This window comes from Rhopalosiphum padi, chromosome 1, assembly GCF_020882245.1.
Source record: "Rhopalosiphum padi isolate XX-2018 chromosome 1, ASM2088224v1, whole genome shotgun sequence".
NCBI classification, from domain to species: domain Eukaryota; kingdom Metazoa; phylum Arthropoda; class Insecta; order Hemiptera; family Aphididae; genus Rhopalosiphum; species Rhopalosiphum padi.
This window is the reverse complement of record NC_083597.1, coordinates 78,750,607-78,773,510: the sequence shown is the minus strand read 5'-3', so window position 1 is coordinate 78,773,510 and position 22,904 is coordinate 78,750,607. Positions and strand designations below refer to the sequence as shown.

The following is a 22,904-nucleotide window of genomic DNA, read 5'->3' as shown; positions in this document are numbered from 1 at the left end:
AAAAAAATTCTTAATAATAAGATTTTGTGCAACATCACTAAAATATACGAGTAGTACATAATTGTATTGTGTTATATATTTAAACGAAAATACCCATTTATAATTTTAAAAAAACTACATTAACATTTAATGTGATTTTGAAAATGGATATGAAAAATATGTATTTATACTAAATACATTGACTGTTTTAGGATTTATCATACACATACTTAAAATCATGATTTATTCATAGAATATTCGCGTTGTTTTATTTTTATATTTTTAACGGCATTTACAGAGCATATAATATTAGCCGAAAATATGATACTAGGAATCTTTATTGTGAGTTATATTGTTTTTATTTTATTTTTATAATACCTAGTAATTATTTCTAAAAAATTATGTATAATTCAACTATACAACTATAGGCAATCTTCAAGTTAACTTAACCTGATGACCGGTAATTAGTATATTATTATATCGAAATAAATCGAAAGAAAGATAGATAAGTTCGACAACGGTTATAATACATATATTATTATACAATTTGCACAAGATTTAAGTACTTATCCTCAGTAACGTCATTGCAATAAAATTATAAACAACGCTGAATAGATATAGGTACCGCTGTAGTACACATTATACATTATTTAAACGAGTTGCTTCAGAGTCAGAATTTACAGTGTACTATTTGTTATTATAAAATAGTACTAACGTCAATTGTTTAAATACGAACCGTCTTGACTCTTGAGATCGATTTTTTCCCCAAAATAGTGTGCAGATGTTTTCGTTTTTCGATCGCCGATCACGCCGTTCACCATCGTACACAAAATGTACGTGTGTATGTGACATGTGTACAGATTGAATTATAAAGACGACCGCGACGATGACTTTGTCCCCGAGCAAGTCTCACAAACTTCCTAGTACTACTATCCCCACTCCATCATCCCCGACCGCAACACCGCGTGCAATACACTTAATGAGGTTAGTTCAGTAGAACGTTTGTACCCTCAAAGTGTAAAGCATGTGTGTGTGTGTGTGTGTGTGTGTGCGCGCGATTTTCAAGACTACGGTAGTAATATTGGCAGAATGAAAAAGAGATTGCGAATACCAGTGAGAAAAACGTGTCCAATTATCGTCGGTCTCAGCGACGGTAGATCTCCCGCCCGTATCTCGTGATACATATAAATGCATATAACTATACATGCCGTTTTTCATATTATATAAGTATTATACGTAAAATAAATAAATAAATAAATAAATAAATAAAACATTACAATGAGATCGTCTTGATTTTACACGTCATGTATGTGTGTATATGGACATTAATCTTAGATATAATTTATAAATTTAACGTAAAAATAAAATAAGGGGAAAAAAAACCTACAGAGTAAACGAAAGTTTTGCGGAGATATATATTATTATACTTCAAACGAACATTTTGGAAACTCGAACTCGTGATTTGTTCGTCGGAAACATTATTTTATTGGATCTTGTTAGAAGCTTTTATCTATCTATTTATATAAGATAAAGATAACTAAAAACTGTTGTTTTTGGATGATTCATTTGATTTGTTAGAAATGCAAGTTACAAAAGAATACAGAAATCAATTTTCCAATAAAAAATACCCGTGTTTAATTTACTTATAGTGTATTATTTATTTCCGTTTTTAAGATTTTGTTCAGTAAAGTTGATTTGTGTTTAAATTTTATTAAGATCATTATTTCGCTTATCTTATCGATTATAATATTATAATATGTGTCATATTATGGCATGTAAACATTAGAGTAATTAATAATTATATATAATATCATAATAAGTACATACATTATTATATATTAATAAAATATTATTTATTATTGTTATTAAATTATGTACCTAATATAGATATATAAATGACGAAATGGCTATGGTAATTTACAAAAATAGTAAACATTTTTATCTCATAAGTGTTTTTAAATATAGTTGTCAATTAACTTCAAGTAGAAATTTATATTATACCTATCGAAATACATCTCAAGGACGTACTTGAAGTTCTCGAAAGATTATATCAAAAACAATTTAAACTACTTACTAAATCTATATAAGTCCATAGTGTCATTCCCTAGAAATGGCATCATAATTTTTATCAAAGAACTTTAGATATTAATTTGTGTTCATTAATTGTATTGTTTGAGTACAATACCTGTATAATGATCAATTTAAAAACAAACACATAAGTACGATATAAATTTTGTTTATTGTTGCATTATTGATTAATATAATAAAATTTACGTCTTAGTAATGATTAATGAAAATTAGCTAAAAAGATATTGTATCTATAGCTATTTTTTTTTTGTTTTACATATTATTAAGAAGACACATACTTAAAAATTACCACATTAACAATATATCATAAGTTATAACTATAATATTATGTAGATATACATAATTCCTAAACTATACGGATTAAAAGTACAATATATGTACTATTTGAAGGCCATATAAATCATAAACATAATATGTAATTAGTTATGATTAAGATTTCGAAATTTATCGAAACCAAGTGGGAAATTCAAAAAATAACAAGTGTGCAAATACCTAAAAAAATAATTTAGTTACTTGAAATAAATAAATAATGTAACGAGAAGAATATAAATATTATATTTACAAAGTTCTCAGGGCCTTATTTTCACATGAACATAAACATATTAAGTATACTCTTACAAATTTAAGTTTAACTAGTTTTAATTTCAAATACAATAATATTGAGGTTAAATATTGCAAATTTTGTTCAGCTATTTAATAAAAAAAAAATCACGTGAGATAACAATATACTAATTTTATTTATTATTATTATTTATTAATTTATTATTATCAATAGAAAATAGGTGTGATGTTTAGTGTGCAACTTTTATATTAAAATGATAATACTCATTATTTTTATTTATTAATTCACTGTAAGAAATGAGTTATCCTTCAGTTAATTTAATTTTTAATATTTTAATACGCTTACATCGATATAAAGAGTAACAAAACAACATTACTAATATCACTTCATATAGCTATTGCAATAAAACACACTGCAGTATATTATAGAGGTACAATTTGTTAACTCTGCAGCCTATTTCACACTCAATATAACTATTAAAAATCGGTTAATAAATTAAAGTACGTTTCTTGAAGTTCCAAATGTAACTACTAGTTTGGATGGTAGACTTTAAAAAAGTCCAAGGGAAAAAGGTCTAAGCGAAACAACACAAAAATATATGTAAGGTATGAAAAATATATGGTTTCAAAAAGTTTATTATTAAGTATCTTATTTATTGTTATATTATAATATAATTTATAAAATTTAGGTAAATACAGTAAGCATAGTGATTATAGTTAGTTATTTAGATATGAAAATATAAATTAAAGGAATTAACCAGCAATAATACTTTTGATGTGATATATATATATACATAATATGTATTACATATATATATTTTTTTATTAAGTTTAGATTTCGATATGTTTAGTCTTCTTGTAGAATTGCTTGGAATATTGTCAGAGTTAAATGTAAAGAGTTTGAATGATTTTTAAGGCAGGAATGAAATAAAGTTTCTGTGTATAAATGTTGCTACTTCTGAGAACATTTGAATTTAAAATAAAATATATTAAAACTAAATTTTTGTCCTTTTTAATTACAATATTCAATAGTGTTACTATAATATACTTATGTCGTGTAATTCCATGGTATTTGTCGATACTTAATAAATAATTTATTTTTTTCTAAACCTATTCTAAGTCAATAAATAGGTTTTTTAATCACCATTGGACATTGTATTGAATAAAAAAAATAGGAAGTAATTACCAATAGCAATATAATACAGTTTTAATCTATTCTATTTTATTTTTGAGAATTTAAAAATAATTAAAATTTTTCGGTGTCTAGACGTTACGGGATAAATGACAAATGTGTATAGCAAAATAATACTTTACAACGAACTGCATCGTTACCATAATCCCTCGATTTTGTTTCTTTCGATATTTTTCTCGCGAGTCGCGATAGTATAGCGTATGATTATAATTAACTTTGCTATTGCTATAAAGAGAAATATCTAAAATCTACACGACTACAAAATATTCTGTGTGATGACCAAAAGTTGAAATACATTGTCAGACTGATCAATTAATGCACAAAATAATTTAAAAAAACTGTATAGTGTACGGTATGGGATCGTATAAAGTTTTTCACTCACCTCTCGTGCCATAGGCGAGATAGCCGAAAATCGGATGATATCTTTTAAGAGTATTTATACTTAATCTCGTCTAACATTTATTTTATTATTGACAACGATCACATAAAAATATGAGTACCTATATGAAGTATAAATGAATAATATTAAATTTACTCTCCTATGTGAGTTTGAAAAAATTTCAATTGTTTGTAAAACCATTTTGAAATAATAGAATCAAAGAAAAACGTGTATCTATAATATTCTGTTTGTTATGCAAAAAATTAACTAGCATATTCGGACGTCCACATCCGTAACGATTTTCGTAAGGATTCGTCTGTATATTATTATTATATACACACCGCGCAACAAAAACGATTCGTTTTCTCAGTATACAATTTCGCATTGCTAAACACTGTTCATTTTATATTGCGTAATTCGATTATCACTACGGTGGTAGGTACTAACATATAATATATAAATATAATATACAATACACAGCGTCGTAAAAATACGAACGGTTTCCACGCTCTAAACGCACTCCGTAATCGAGGGGGGAGGTTTTTTTTATTTTCTCGACAGATATTAAAAAAACAAAAAATAAAAATTGGACATACTATACAATATTATTATATTGTATCTGCATGTCGGAAACGCAAGTCGAGTCCATCACGCGGTCCACCGATGATACACGCCCCATACAATTATTATTCGACAACAGCTGTTTTTCGTTATAACACGTACGTATTATTGATATAAAACAATAACGAACAACCTATACTATATATCCGCGTGTAATAATAATTGCAAGCACACTGGGGACCATCAATAATTATACACGCGACGAATCGCATCTGTATATTTTGGGTGTGTGTGCGCTAGTGTAATATATTATTATATTGTGTCTGTAAACTGGGATCACGTGCGTGCATGAAAACAAAAGACTCGACTTTTATCAAATATTTGGTAGTGTTTGCGGGAGGGGGGTACCTACAAAATAAAATTTATAATATTACACATGTGCATAGTATTATATTGTATAATATAACCCCATTTTCGGTTCGTGTCTTGAAAATGTAAAACTATTGTGAAAAAAAAAACCGGTCTATTCTCTTGCATATTATATAGGTAATCACGATGATGATGATGATGTTAATAATAATTTTACGTAGCGTACAGTCACAGTATTCGGTTGGAGAGAGTGCGTGTCGTGCACCGAACAATAAAACAATTTTTTTTTTTTTTAATTACAACTCGATTCGTACTCTTCAATTTTAATAGTTTGAATTATACTCGGCCCAAATAAGTTTCCTCTCATCGCCGGACCGAATAAAGTTTTCCTTTTGCGCCAAACGAATAAAAGCAACTAGCGATGTACTACTCATAATATATATATAATATTCCAGCAGAATTTTGAATTGGTCTGCGACAGACGATCGCGGCGGCGAGGGAGAGTAGGTCCACCGTTTTCTAAAAGTCTTGATTTTCTTTGTGTGGCCACCGCACGCGTGTCTAGTTTCAAAAACTATGCCCTTTTGTCACGACCCATTAAAAAGTTTCCGGGACCAGGGGACCTCACGTTTGTGCGCGTGATGTAATTATTATTACGTATATAGTATATAGTATAAACTATAAACACGCACACACATTTATGACATAGTTTTTGGACGATATGATACTATACCTATATTATATCTCCGAATTCAACGATTATTAGTTTTTGAGCGCTGTTATCAATTATTATAGGTGTATAGTAAAAATGATGTGAAGTTCCACTTTCAACTTTTTCTTTATTGCTATGTAGAATTTTTGTACATTATCCCTCTCGTCTTATTGAAATTAATTGAGTATGAAAAGAACGACCAATTTTCAATGTTGTATATAATATTATGTTTACATTTAAAACGTACACATTTATCTCAAATTGAACGTTAATACATTTACTGTAACTTATGTTATATAGATATAGGCATTTCGCTATATTGTGTCAATATAATATTCAGTTTTAATAAAATTAGTTTGTTTATTATTACAATATACCAATCTTAATAAATTATAAAGGAATTAATTTGTATATAATCCACGTGTAATCACGTTATCGCTATATAAATATGTTACCTATATAAGATATTTGTATACATTAATATTAAATACTAAATAGTATTAATTATTCATTTCTTTATCTATGTCGTGGCTTGTGAATATGTTTAACATTTACATATATATTTGAAACAATGCTTTAAGAGCTTAAATTCTCAAAAACGTTTAAGATTAATTTTAATTAAAAAGGTTTTTTAAATTAATAAACATTCTCCGTATTCGTGTTTAAGCATATTATGTACACAATTAAATTGACAATATTCTATACAAAAATGTAATATCGTCGATTTGACAAAAAAATTAAATAAGTCATAAATCAAAATAATGAATCACTTTAATATAGGCGTTATTAGTTTTCGAACATATTTAAAATTAAAAGTATAGAACAATAAATTAAAATAAAAAAAACATTAATGTAATTTAAATATTTTTTTTTTATTGTGTAATATTGAATAATAAATTATCCCACTTTATAATACTTATATACATGTACATATAAATATATATGTATTTACAAAATAAGTAAATTACAGTGTTTAATACTACCTACTTAAAGTTATTATTTTTGTTTATTCAAAATGTACATAGAACTACTAATTTATAAGATAAACTATTTTGTTCATAATTATAAGTATATTGCTATTATGAATTCATTACAAGATTAAATATTCAAACTTTATAATAACCAGTTATTTTACTTTTAAATACACGAATACCTTTATATTTTTTGAGTCTAAACTATTTTTAAGATATGTGCTTGTTTTTTCTAGAAGCTATGTAGGTACGTCATAAAAAAAGGCAAAACAAATCACCTGTAGACAATAGCTACATTGTTTATACTTTAAAAATATATACAAAAACTCAGCGTTTTATTCAGGTGGCGACATTCATTGGCGCCATAATGGTTTTTAACGAGAACAACGCGAAGTATGCCAAAATACAGCAAATCGCATTAGACGTACCCTTTATGAAGAGGCTTAGAAAAAATCATGAATTGATGTTTGTAAAAAATGTATATAAATAGAATAGGACATTATTTTAAAAGATACTATAGTTTCTATAGTATACAAGCAGAAACAAAATAATAACATGCATACGTTACATAATTCGTTCCTAAATAAAGAAAAAATGTCTTGTAATAAAAAAAAATCTGTTCAAATACATAATATAAAGTTAATTAGAAGCAAGTATGAAAAAAATAAATAAAATGTATACTTCCGAGTATACGCGCATGGATGTCAAGTCAACAACAATAAGCACATTTCACATAAATTGTGTCAAGGAACACGAATGCAAGATTTTAAGATACCACGTAGTATTTTTTACAACACGATTATTAAAAATACGAGGAAAATAGTAGGTAGTATACATATTTAAACACATTAAAAACTAACTGTAATGCGTTTTATATAAGTATACATTTTAAGTGATTAATGATTATATTGACGTTTATAAGAACGGGTGGGTAAAGAAAGGGGCTTGAACATTCCTAAAGCATTAATCCCTCAAAGAAAATGTTCGATATTTCACAAACTATAATATATGGACAAAGTGAGTGAAATGTTTTTTTACACATAAAAACTTATTGGGATTTAACCATATGGACTGACAATTCTAATTACCAATATACTATTTAGTTTAAATAAAAAAAACATACTTCTACAAAGACATTGTTCATTAGGATTAGTTTTGTAGTTTTGACAATGACAATTCGACATATGTGATGTATAATGATGTTACATTTTTGAGGTTCAATTTTTTCAGTTTAATCATTAAATGTAATAAAAAGTAGGCCAACGTGACATGGCAGGTTTTAAGTGAAGCATTGTCAAAGTTAAAATATCATGTCAAACGTTATACCGAGTGACGTATGGGTAACCATGCGGGATTTTCGGTAATTTGACGTATCTCTCGAAACGACATGACAACATAAGATACATATTATTTTACTATTGGAGTAAGAAATGTAAATAGTATAATTCTGTTGTAAAATGTAAAAATATGTACTTATATTTAAATTACCTTGAATGAATAATTTATTAATGTAGGTACCTAAGTATTCAATCACTTTTTAATTTGTATTTTTCTATGTGATGTGGAAAAGGTTTAGTCTATAGAGGTGTTAAACCTTAACAATTTTAAAAACTAGCAATTATAGTGATTATAGTAAATAGAAGCTTTTTTCGTGACTCATTCACTTCACCAGATATAGTCAAAAATAATTTCATTGAATGTCTAAAATACCAAAGAATCCGAAATGAGCCAATACTCCATAAAATCTTTGTTAATTTCTTGCAACAATCCACCAAAATCGAAATTGGTCACAAATTTTTACATTTATCGGAACTGTACTATTTAATTTAAACTATCATTCATTTTTACTATATTTGTTACATTTATTTTATAGAATCAATATTTAATATTACACCTATATTAAACTACAACTACATATACAAAACTATTTATTTTATAATGTTTTATAGACTTAAAAAACGCTAATAACCTTGCTGTTGATGTATATTTATAAATAAATAGCTTTTTATGTATCCTTATTCATCAATTATCTTGATTAATGATTCGAAAATAAAATTTAATAGTATAATGAGTATTTCTATTTAATTTTAACCATTATTATGTTTGTTAAAAGCTTTTTTTTTTTGAATATTAATAAGTTTATTTTCATTGCGATATGTGATTGCTCATATTAAATACATGAATTACTAATTTTATTGCATATCTTAACTATATATTAAATTATTGAGTACTTACCTACCTACCTATACTATTAAGTATAATTATAATATAATATTTGTATTTTAATACCCGAGTAATTATAGTAAGATTGGGCACACCTTTGAATTTACATTTCTGTAATTAAATTGTATAATGCTCAAAATTAAAAAGAGACGACTGATAACTACATATGATACATATGGTAATTTAAGTTTAGTTAAACTATGGAGCATTTGTCAAATTATTCCAGCGTATGATTAAAAATGATTAATTTATTATAGTATGCTAACAGCCATTGAACGGTTGACGAGCGCATACCTACATCATCCTTCATCATTTACGCTGTCATACAATGTATAGAATATGGTATAAAAAACACCTAAGGTCGAATGAACAAATAAAATATTTTATAATATAATATGGTTTAATACTGTCCGGATAAGTACTATCCGATGAGTCAATAATATTCGAGCGCAAACACAATTATTAAATTGCGAGTGAAAATACGAGTAATAGTTATCTGATCCTAGATTAGGTTAGATTTACCTAATACTAATTACATTATTGTTTTTTATATAATTACCGCGTATTTCTTTATCAACACTTACAAACATAATGCAACTGTTTTTATTATTATTATTATTGTAGGTACCCATCATCAAACATTAAATTGTAATCGTGTGAAATCAGAAATATAAATTATCAATAGATTCAAAGGGTTTTGCATTCACACGTGATTTCTTCTAACCTTGTGCAATTTTCAAGAATTATTAATGAAATTATTGGTATAATGATTATGAGATAAAAATGAATTATGTGTCAATAAAACTATAAGCATTTTAATTTTTACCGAGCAGAACTAACCTAGACTTTTGACTTAATATCTGATAGTGGTTATGTTTGTCGTTCATTAACCACGTCATCTGTGATCCAGTACAAATATAACAATCGCCTATTATTATACTAAAATATAATAAATTAATGATTCTGAAGACATCACGATCGCACTAAAAAAGTATGGTGAACACGCACGCATACACGACACGCTAACGATAATAATAGGCACCTATATAATATTATTAGCTACGGCGGTTTGGATGTAAATCGAAGTAACGACAATTCGATATTTTCACACAGTAATAATATTATATTATGTTTAATTATTATTATCATTGTTGCACACGTAGGTACTATATAGTAGGTATATCTACATTTTACTGCGTATATTATATCATGCATACATGCGTATATATAATATATAAGTCTATAATACATGGGTAGGTATATAGGTAACATCCTATCAATATAATATGTACATACATTGTACAGTATAATAATACATAATACATATAGTTATATATTATATATATATATATATATATAGATGGACATTCGATACAAGTCTCGTATAATACAGGCCAAACAACAACGACGACAACGGTCAACGGCGCAGACGGCTGGTGAATTTTTTTTTTCATTTAAGGACGGGAAAAAAAATTCCTCGTTCGGCTCACGCGCACTTTCTTCCGACAATGTTCATCGTAAAAGGTCGTACACGGTTTTGTAATCTTCCCGATGATTTACAATACGGTTTTTGATGAAACACCAGACACGTAGTATTATACCTATAGTATCTATAATAATACGACGTGTGTTTGTGTCGTCGCGCATACATAGGTACACACTTACACGGCGCGCACGCTGCACAAACGTATATTTTATTCCAGCGGTATACCGCAGCCAGTATCTCGTATTTCTGGTGTACGCGGTCATAACATGTATACAGGTATATACCGGGCCGGTTGTGTAAGCTGCAGCAGTACACTGCTGCACGTACATACGTGATGACCCCGTGTGTTCGGACGCACCACGCAGACAGAAGTTTTTCACATAGACGTTTCGAACGCGTGGTTTTTTTTATGATTATTCCTATTATTATTATTTTTCCATAATTATTATTCTCACTGCTGTCGCCGGGAGTACGTATATATGTATATGTTGATGTTTCGTTAAAACACAATTAGAATTGCCGGACGGCCATCGGAGATATATAACGCATATGTAATGGCACGAAAAGAACACCAAATGCGCCTGTCTATATTATAATAATATAATATTGTATGTATACAAGTACAACAGTATATAACAATGTGCGTACATACCGAACACTGCACACGATCGTGGACGGACGGACATTATGTTATTTTGGTCGCGGCGGGGTCGACCCGTCCGAAGAGGAGGAAACGATACACGGACACACCATCTGGATTTTTTGTATTTAATTAATACCATCCGGCCGGAAGGTCGATAAATGGTCGTTGCTCGAATCGTGATCGATTAGCGTAGATTTTTATTTTTATTTATTTTCAAGACCCGACACACGTACCGCGAACATGTTTTTCAAATAGGAAATATGGCTGGTATTATACTGCCAGCTGTACTTAATACTGGTACGTACGCATCCCGTTCGCAGAAATCGTACAAACGGATTCGAAAAACTATCGTTAGACAAAAAAAAAATCAGAAAAAACTGATTGTACCCTATTATATATTTTTTATCATACTCCGTTGGCAGTCGAGCACTAACAATTTTTTTTAGAAGCAATCATCGATGCGTATACGAGTATAAATAATCACGTGTGAGTGCGTGCGTGCATTTTTCACGTCATTCTTGTCATTTTTAAAACAAATATTGTTGTTTGGCACACCGGCAACACGGGAACAACGTTGGGAAACTGTCGTCATTTTAGTCTCCAGATTGAACAAAATTAAACGTTTCTTGAATGCCAATGGTAAAATACATACTAAAATAGTTCTTCAATAAGCTGCAGATGACGAAACATTCCATACTCTCAGTTACAAGTTTTAAATTATAATATAATATAGATAATTAGTTATCAAATTATTAATATGATTGCATTTTCAGAGTTAGTATAAGTATATACGACGTACTATATTTTTTTTATTTACCAATATCACAAACAGTTAAACGACTACATTATTTTCGAAGGGAAAATGTATCGTTTGCCGCAGCCAACAAGTCATTTAGAAGTATTAAGTATCTTACATAATTTATAATTTATACTAAGTGATTATTAAAAACAAGTATTACTATTAGACTAAATTGTTTGTCATGTTGTCAGGTGAATTCTGAAATTACGCACTATGGTTTTATTATAATAAAATATAAATGTTGATTTTTAATTTGATAATAAAATAATTCATATTTGATCATCGGTATGAATGTTAATTGGCCAACAAAAATGTGATGCATAATATAATAATTGTTTATTTATTGAGACTGTAGTGTGTATCTAAATAAGTAAATAATGAATGTGTAGAATATAACCTAATAAAAACAACAGTTACTGGTTGGTGTTAAGTAATGTACATTTTTTAAAACCTATAATATATTAATATTATTATACTATTGTAGAAATATCATTGTTTAAAACGAACACAAAATTAAGAAAGATATAAATGTTTTATTTTGTATAGAATATACAGTATTTTATATATATATAGTTTTCAATAAATTCAAAATGTTAACGTTATAAATTAAGACGATAAAATTTTAACTTTTATTATATACTTTTTATGTATACATTAAGGATATTATAATATTGATATGATATAAAATATTTATTATTCATACATGATGGTTTCAAGGTAATGAATCACATGATATCATTGTATAAAATCTGTGATAACATTAATAATATTATTATATCCCTAGCTATAGTAGGTAAATCTTTATAAAATATAAACAGAATAATGATTATAAGCTATAATTTATGTTTTATTCGTGGTTGATATCTATATATTTTAGGGATGGATCATCATATTTTATCTACATTCGATAATGCGCATGTTGTGTTCGATTTTATAAAACTAAAATCATTTGGAATCTTCTATAATCGGTGGTATAAAGAAATATTATGTAACTAAGATAATTATTTTTGTTAGCAAAAATGTTTTAAAATTATATACCTACCAAACTATTTACAATTAATTATTGTTCCAAACGTTTAATTAAACTTATCAGTGTTGATATTTAAAATGAAAGTGTTGTGTAATATTTAATTGCCATCAAGAACCTGTACAGAGTGAATAATTATTGTATTGTAATATGAATAATTTTAAAATTGGAATTGATTATTATTTAAATTTAAATACTAAATATATAATTTTTAGGGATTATATAAATATATATAATATAATAAAAGCATACTCAAAACGTATAAAAAAATTTCTGCAAATAAGTATATCATTAAAACGATATACAATATACATATATACATAATCCGTTCGTTTCCTATTAACATTTATGATTATTATTCCGTGCTAAACCATGATTTATTAATTATTATTGACAAACAAGGAATTATTAAAAAATATAGTTTTATCTCTATACTTTGCCTTTATTTTAATAATGATATTCTCACAGGTACACAACAATTTTTTCCTAATTAATTACGTGCAAACAAGCAAGCAGCGAACAACCGTGTCGAGATTCTGCTCATTACTGATAAAAAAATATATGTAAGGGCCGAAAAAAATATAAATGAACGTTATTCCACGTGAGTCTGCCAATGGGTTCAAATGTCAAAAAGGCTCAAGGCATTCTATTTTTGAAAATATTATTATTTTCAACTTCCAACGTGTTCATCGTGTATTGCATGAACATCTTATTATCAAGCAAATTCATCGAAAGTAATTAACGTTAATATCTTCAGTGATTTTACGTGTGTAACGAGTATAGAAGTTGACCCAACTACACAACGAGTCGCGAATCGCTTTTCAAACAATAATGTACCCGAAAACGACAGCGCATACACTACAGACTGATATAATATGTTTATAATATGTTATCACCACTAAAATATAAAAATTGAACTATACGTGTGTTGCGTGAATATCATTTTGGTTATTTTCTACCGTCCACATGTTATAATATAATCATTAAACATTTACGAAATTTGTAAATAATATCATAAAACGCAACAGGAGTTCTAAAATAATAATTATTAGTATAATTTTCGCTGCGTGTCAATGTAATCTAAGAATAATATATTATTTATACATACATATTATATAGTACGTATTCGGCTCGCCAATAACGTCTCTAATAAAATATAATGTAATAATACGCTCGTAATTATCAAGACAGCTCGCATGTCTTAGTATCGGGATACCAGTTTGAAATTATGTTCAATAACTTTTTTTTAGGTACGATCACTACGATCAACACGTACATATTTTCCCCAGTATAATAATTTAATACCGGATTTTAAGTCCCGAGGTGTTATTTGCTAAACAAGGCCGCTTTACTAATTTAAACATAAAAGTCTTAAGGTAATTTGAAAACGAAATGCCACTAAAAAACTACGTGAACAGTTAAGCCTGTAAAAACTATAAATTATTAATCTTTTTTTGTATCTAATACATAAAATGAAAGATATTTTCCATAATAAATATCATTAAATATTTAATGCAAGTTAATTTTTTTTACACAGTAAAGTTATGTAAATATATTGTTGATATAGTATTTAATATGTATTTTGTTGAGTTCATAGTATATATATAATATATATGCAATATGCATAATAAACAATTTCATTTTTAATATAACTAATTCAATTTCTTTCTTTATAATATTTAATAATTCAAATATATTACTACTATTAACATTAGAATATTATTTTATTACTCTGCCCGTTCCCTAAAATAAGACGTCGTCATATTTTTTATTTAATTTATTACATTAATTAATTTTTCAAAGTACCTGATCGAAATCATGACTAATTTAAATTTTATAACTACACTTATTAAACAAGTTTGCACACTCAATACAAAATACATTATTTATATTTCATGCTAAAAATTATCGTCTTATAATTATTTAACTATTTTTTCATTTAAATTCTATTGTCGGAAAACCAATTCTCATGCACTGAAGACTAATATTAAGAATATTTTAAGTGAGCAACTTTTTAGTAATTATAATTATAAAATAATGTTATGAAATGTTCATGTTACAAACATAGACACGATAAAGGATAAAACAATTAACTCGGTACCTATATATATTCGTCTATGCAATTAATATTTTTAGCAAATTAATAGCAATAAACGAGTTTTGAAGTAATATACAAAACAGTATTAATTAAAAAAGAGTAGTTTATAATTTATATTCTGTTTAAGGTTGAGTACCATATGTATAGTTACGCTGAATACACGAATATACGAATGCGCCTATACCAAGTATTATAAGTACCTACAATATACGAAAACCGGTGATTGGAATATTAAATATACATAGAAATAACGACATACCTGTGCAAATATATATATATATATAAATATGTGTGTGTGTGTGTGAAATTGACGCAGTGCGTGTTGTACCTACCCATAATATGTAATGATTTATTACCTAGTGAATATTTTCGACATTTCTGTATGCGTACGTCTGGCTGCTAGATACGTGTGAATAGCTACGACTAGGCTAAGGATAAACTCTACGTCGAAATCTAGGTCGTCCGCCATGAAATTCGAATCTCGACGTTTTTTGATCGCCGATTGTTGCAGAGATAACAGAGAGCATGTCGTTCGCTTAAGAACGTCGCGGTTCACAATAATAGTTAAAGATTATAATGCAGCATACGTACGTCGTAAATCTGTTTAGGTATTAGGTACAACGCACTCACATATTATGAAACAAAATTTAGTGACGAAAAAGTTTACAGGGCTGAAGGGGATTAATAAATTAACGTCTTTATCGAATTACGATTTCGTGCATTTGTCACACCGCGTCAAGCTCACCGCCGAAACGTATTATAGTATCTCGGATGTCATAAAAAAACCTAGAAATCCTTTAAACCACTTTATTTTCGGTAGTATGCACTATACATACGTAAAACGTTTTATATCGCTTGTATATGTTTGTATGTATGTATGTATGTATGTGTGTGTGTGTGTGTGTGCGTGTCCAACTCGCGCCCCTCGCCCGTATATCATTTATACGTCTTGATGTGTATACACTACAATTTATACATATACCAATATATACGGGCTACGGACGGACGGTATTATTTTGAGTGGTTCGAGATAAGCACGTTTCGAAAACGTGCTAAAGAGGCGTGAGATAATGACGATAATATCGGCGGCTTCACTCCCTACTTTCTACCACCTACCAACAACGACCATTCAATCGTGATGTTTGCATACCCGGGCGACTGGTGGCGATGCCGCACTGCCACAGTTTCGGTGTCCCCTACCGTCGTAGATATCGTATTTTATATTATATATATACGATGTACAAGTCCATTGAAGGCGCAACGCAATCTAACTGCTATACAGAATGGCTGCCCCCAATATGGCAACGAATTCGTCAAGTACACCGGAGATTGTGTTTTTAAAATGAAAAATAAACATTTTCAAAAACCTATATAATACTAAACGTGAGGATTAAAATATCGGAAAAAATGTCAAGCCGCTCTGAAGTAACGTCTTTGTTCGCGTTATACAGTCAGTCGTTTGTGTATTGACGATGGGCAATCACGTGAAACTTTTGGAGCACACTCCCTCTATAATACCCGTAAAAGTGGTTAGTCGTAGATTTGTAAAAATAAAAACAATATAGCTGATGTCTGCAGCTTATATATTTTATCAATTATTATAAGACGTTATTATCAAGTTGTTATATATATTTTTGTAATACAATACATACTATAATATACTTATATACAGGCGTATATAAAAATGTAAAACGACTGCAAAAAATCATTTGTATAGAGATGATTACAAGGACTGATATTTTACTAGTGACACTTGTCGATCCTGCGTGAGCTCGATCTCAGTTCTATGCCTTCCAAATGCACACTTGTGGGGACTGGAGATATATCTTTATGCTTATCCACAATTACCGCTTTTCACTTTTTACTAATAATGAAAAAAATGTAATATATCACTTATAAGACTGAACACACGTATACAATACTATAAATACATACACGCCACACACGTACCGAAGCCATATATTATATAATATTTATAGATAGATATGAGGGAAAAAAATCGAAAATTGTAATTCGAGAAGAATAACAGAAAAAAATCTGCGCATCTGCCAGATTGTAATTTTTTCCCTTCGTTTCCGTTCGCTTTTTTCGCGCATCAAGATCCGTTCCAATACAGTATATTATAGTATTATATAGAAATTCCGGACGACGCGTTATTATACATTTTCGGCGTATTCGATTTTGTCGGTTACGCGATATCCGGCGGCCGTAACAACGCAATATTATACATAGTATATATTTATGAACTTCGATTTATTTATTTATTCGTTTGTTATTACATAATAGCATTATAATTTTTTTTCTAAACACATTATACAAATCGAAATGTTCCTCGGCCGACGGATGTGCGGGATGAAGTAATTTATAATTAACGACCGACAATAGGGTTCATTGAGTGCTTTTCGACCTACGCGTAATAAATATGCATATAACATAGGCGCAAACAGAGATTTATGTTTGGAATAACTAGTATTTTATTAAAGGCCATACGTAGAAATTTACTATTGATATAAATTTCTTTTTTCTTTTTTCATTTTTTTTTCTATTGACCAAAAATTGTTGCTATACGAGTATGAGACGGTCACTTATCTCAACTCCTCTTAAATTCCCACTCAGTTTTACCAATGACTACTGGACGTTTTTGTGTCAATTCTCTTCCTCCAATTACAAGTATATCTAGTACTAGTATAGTCGTATCTATAATATCTTTACGTCTTTCTGCTGTAGCATCTATTTTACGCATAACATATAGATATGCATGACTGCGCGCGGATACATTTTATTCGCTCGAACCATAAATCACGCATAATAACATATAATAATAATAAAATATTATAATATATGCCTTCGTAATTCGTGTATATATTATAATATCGTATGTGCACGTATATAATATAATATCCATCCGCCCAGCAGCGGTCAGAAAGGCGCTGCACACAATAGGCTCTCGTTGTGCAGAGGTTGCCCAATTAAAGGACGTCTCTGCAACTGCCGCCACTTCCACCGCCACCATACGCCTAGCAGGGGGAGAAAAATTAAACGCACTTCACATTATAATATTCTACACACTCACGAAAACAGAAATATATATATATATATATATATATATATATATATATATATGTAAGAGTCGCGTATCATTTATAATGTTATCGTGCGGCACACCCGAAGGAAGAATTTGTTATTATATATAATAATATATTTTAATGTTATTGTACTTTTCCCTCTGGGCGTTTTTCATACTACAGCTTTGTACGTGTCTTTTTTCTGCTTTTTTTGACGAACACACACACATGTATACATTCATATTTGTATGAAGCGCATCTGGAGCGTTTCTAATGACAGCTTGACGTTTCACCGGGGGGGAACGGAGTTTTAACGACACTAATATCACTGTGATGTGTGACAAAGGCAAAGAGAAGAAAAAAAAATGATGTATCTGTGACTATTTTCCTGATTTAATAGTTGAACGTCAGAAAACGGACGTATAAAAAAAATACATATTATAAACTCGTGCAACATTATAATAGTGCTATTAGACATACAGAAATATATCTGCCGAAAAGGCGATATACAAAAATGTTATATGCTCAATATTTTTTTTAACAGATACAAATTGTATCATAATGTAAGGTCATTTGAGTACATTTATATATTTGTTTCAACAGCTACAGTAGTTTAATATATTACATTTATTATATAACTATATCATCGCAATGTATTTGTATAGCTTAACGTAGGATAAGAAATAATGTTAATCAAAATTAAAACGAAATAAATACCTACTACTATGATACAAATAATAAAAGTAACAAATACAATTTGTAAACTGAGACAATGTTTGTATTAAGAAATTTTAATTTTAGAAATGATTTTGAAATGCTTTCTATTCAGGAGAACGCGTTCAGAAAACTTTTTAACAAATTTTACTTTAGTAATTTTAGTAAAAAAATTATTAATTTGTATAAGTTTCTTTATTATTAAAAATATGTTAAATTTGAATACGATTTCAGACTATTAGCACTGTTTTCCAATGTTGACTTGTGTCAGCAATTTGCAACAGAATCTTTGATATGTTTTTGTAACATATATTTTATTAGTATATAACTTGCATATTATTATATGCAAAATAGAAACTTAATTTAATTTTAAATGTCAGAGAAATCTTTATAGATTTAAAAAAATTATTTCAATATTATATTCAGTGTTATGTGTATATTATGATATTGGAAAAAGTATACGAATAGATAGCATAGCAAACATATTATATAATATATTATACTGTTTACTCGTCTCGCTTCATTCGCCCCAGCGCACGGCAGCGTTATATTATTATTATACGTGGAAATTAATGCTCTTCGAAATCTTAACTGCAATCTTGACGATCACAAAATAAACTTTGATTGAATATGTTTATAAAGTAGTTTTTAATAAACTAAATTATTATTTATATATATATATACCATATAATACCAGATTAACATTAGATTAATTTAAAAGTATTCAAAATTAATTTTTTTCTTTTTATTAGCAGGTAAGGAAAAACACATTTGCTAGCTGCTATGATATACGACCTTCAACGAACTTTATAAATTATAATATGCGTTATTTATGAGTCTAAAATGGGATTTAACCCATAAAGGCCATAATGAATATTATGTATTATTTCCTGTAATCATAATCAATATGTTTAAAATTAAAACTAACACAGCCAACAATGATGATAAAAACGTATCTAAATAAGATGTTATAATTGTATGAAAAATAATAATCATTTGTAAAATATAGCTTAATGAGTTTTCGAAATATTAGCAAACAGAAAATTTAAAGTCAATACAAAAATCGTATTCAAGATAATAAATTATAAAATATGACACCATTGAGAGTATAGTCCAAAATATTAACTATCGTTTAAACAATATATTTGTATACAAAATCAATAACGACATTAAGAATGGCATTGATAACCATGATGGGTAGAAGATCGAAGTGACAAAGAAAATAGTAGGTATGTCGTATGTATACATATTTGAATATTTCTATTTACATCTTCGTAGCGTAATAACTTAAGAAAAGGGGAAAACATATTGTTAAGAATTCCAATATTGTTTATGGTGCCTGGATTTGGTCAGCGTTTCTTAAAAAATCTCGTTTATAAAATAAATAGGTAATTGAAGAAAGTTTCAAGTATTGAGGATTATTGAAAAGTTGTGAAATATTTCAAAAAGTTTTCCTCCCTGGCGGGAATCTAACTCGTGTGGTCGGCGTTTTCAAAAGTTTTTTGCAATCTTATGGAAGAAAATAGAAAATATTGGTAAATTCCATACATGACCCTCCTTTTTGGAAAACTTTTAGATCGGGAAAAGTGAAGCGAGTTGACTTTACCTACCTTATAATTTCAATAATTATCCTATACTATAACTTACTAATGGAACGAAAAACTTGAAATTTTGGTACCAGTGCAGTAAAATATCTACAAATCAATTCATGGTCAATAACTTTTATAATATTATATCAAAAACATGAAACTAGACTTCATTTAAAATTATAAGTATAAAAAAAAATAAGTACACTTACAAAGGTAATTCTATACAACTATAGAATTTAATTTATCAAAAACATTAATAGTTTTCTAACGATAAAAAGATTTCTTCCAAGTCGTCAAAAACAAATATGTTTTACTATTTAGGGAAAAGTATCTCTACATTCTTTCTTCAATTTATTTTTAGTGTAGAGGATAAACGTCATTTTTACAATAAAAATTAATAATATAATATTATATAGATATAATTTATCATAAAATGTTTGTATTTTTCTAATTATCTCTTATTGTTTCTAAATCAATAACAAATTATGTTGGTTAACGATTTTGTGAATATATCCATGTTTAGTGTTTATTTAGTAATGACTTATTAGTTATTAGTATGTATGCTATTATCCCAAGTTTAATTTATTTCATTTTCAAGAAAGATTCTCTTGATCACGCTTGTCGAAAAAATAAAAAAAAAATAATCATTCTTACTAAAATAAAAATACATATTATTTTTATAATTCAAGAATTATATTTTAATGATTATAATTTTAATTTGAATGTGTTTAGTCCCATTCTTTAATATACAAATTGTTGGTAGTAAATATTAGAATAAAAATTGATTGCGTATTTTATCACTACCAAACTTTTTCTAAATACATTATTAATTGTTATAACACTTATGTTTTATAAGTTATAACCAAACTTATTTCTACATTAAAAATAATTGTCAATTTTATGTTTCCCTAATATTATACACAATATATTGTTTACATTTCAGTAAAAATTTAAAACCGTTAAAAATGTTAAAATTACGTGAAATGGGCAATATAAAAAATTAATGAAAATTATAAGTGAAATAATGTTTTTATTTTACTAGGACGAAAATTTAACATAATTGCAGTTTAGGGTGATTCCTGTCGACATAAAATATTAATCTTTTTTTTTATTTAAATTTCATTTGGCAAAATGGAAACCTACACGGAATTGTTTCAAGCCTAAATAAATGTGATAATTGTATCAAAACCGATATAGTGCTTCCTAAGAGTTGGGTCAATCACAGCCGGTCAAATGTGCTGTGTAACGATTTCACTATTCTATCGCATTTGATGGGCGTATACCGTTTCCGTTAAATTAATATTAATCGTTTCCGCCAAATGTATGCACGAGCATGTTTTGGGAACTATCCATGTACAAATAAAATGTAGTATGGCGTGACTATGACGATAGACACATGCTCGGCGTTGATATGGGTTTTGCTCTAATGTCAAATCCGCCCTAATCACAGATATATACTATGTGAATATTTAATATTATATTTATATAATATATGTTATATGTATATACTAATATACTATATATAATATAAAACCATCATTTTAATCTTCGTATGACAAAATATCAATATTCATTTGATTTTTTTTTTTGACGTTTTGAGTGTGCATCAGTCAACTATGACTTATCAAATATATTTTTTTTTTTTAAATAAAACCAAAATCAAAAACTAGATATAAAAATTGTTATACCTGTTTATATCTAGCTTCAATTATTATTATTTTTTATTCATAAACACTATCGAACGAATGTTGTAATATTATTTTGTCATGTTTTATAATGATACATCATATTATTACGCAATGTATAGTATAAACGTATAATTAAGTTAGATTTAAATGTTATGTGGTTATAAATCATTTTCGTTTATCGATGCCAGTTTTAATAGATGCGTTATGTATAATGATAATAACATTTGTTGAAATATTATTTTTACAATATTTTAAGTTTAAAACAAATAAATGATATATAATTTTTTAATTTACATAATAAAATATTGTTTGAAACTCGCACAAAAAATAAAATTATAAGGTTCAACTAATATTGACTGTCGATGGCATTTGTATTGCATTTTTGAAATTCAATTTTATTGACAGTTGTTGTTTAGCATTGATGAATATTATAATAAATATTTGCCATTACTCATCGTTAATATTTGTTTTATTATATTTTTAGCTTAAAATTAATTCAAAGTATAGTGATTCATAATTATTAATAATACTGCCAGAAATTTATAATATTATGAATATTGCTTTAACGTATTATACAGGATGATTCACCAAGCATATGCTCACCCTTTTTTCTTCAATAATGCAGTTATTTGGAATTTAATGATGGAAATTTTAAATCTACCTAAAGATCATATTATTTTTAAATTCTTAAGATTTTTTGTATTATTAATGGAGAATCTTGTGGAGATACAAACTTCTTCAAATATCAACCCTCTTTTTG

At 27.8% G+C, this 22,904-nt stretch overlaps 1 protein-coding gene across 3 annotated transcripts in view; it reads right to left on the bottom strand.

The window, feature by feature from the left end:
- Nucleotides 1–22,904, bottom strand: part of LOC132919612 (protein UXT homolog) — a 64,726-nt gene that overhangs the window by 4,067 nt on the left and 37,755 nt on the right. Inside the window, exon 1 of one of the 3 annotated variants that reach the window (XM_060981356.1) lies at nucleotides 716–814. The exons of the other annotated variants lie outside the window; for them this stretch is intronic. The gene's annotated coding sequence lies outside the window, so the exon portion shown is untranslated. Of the gene's footprint in view, nucleotides 1–715; nucleotides 815–22,904 lie in introns of those variants that run through there. 3 annotated transcript variants of the gene reach the window in all.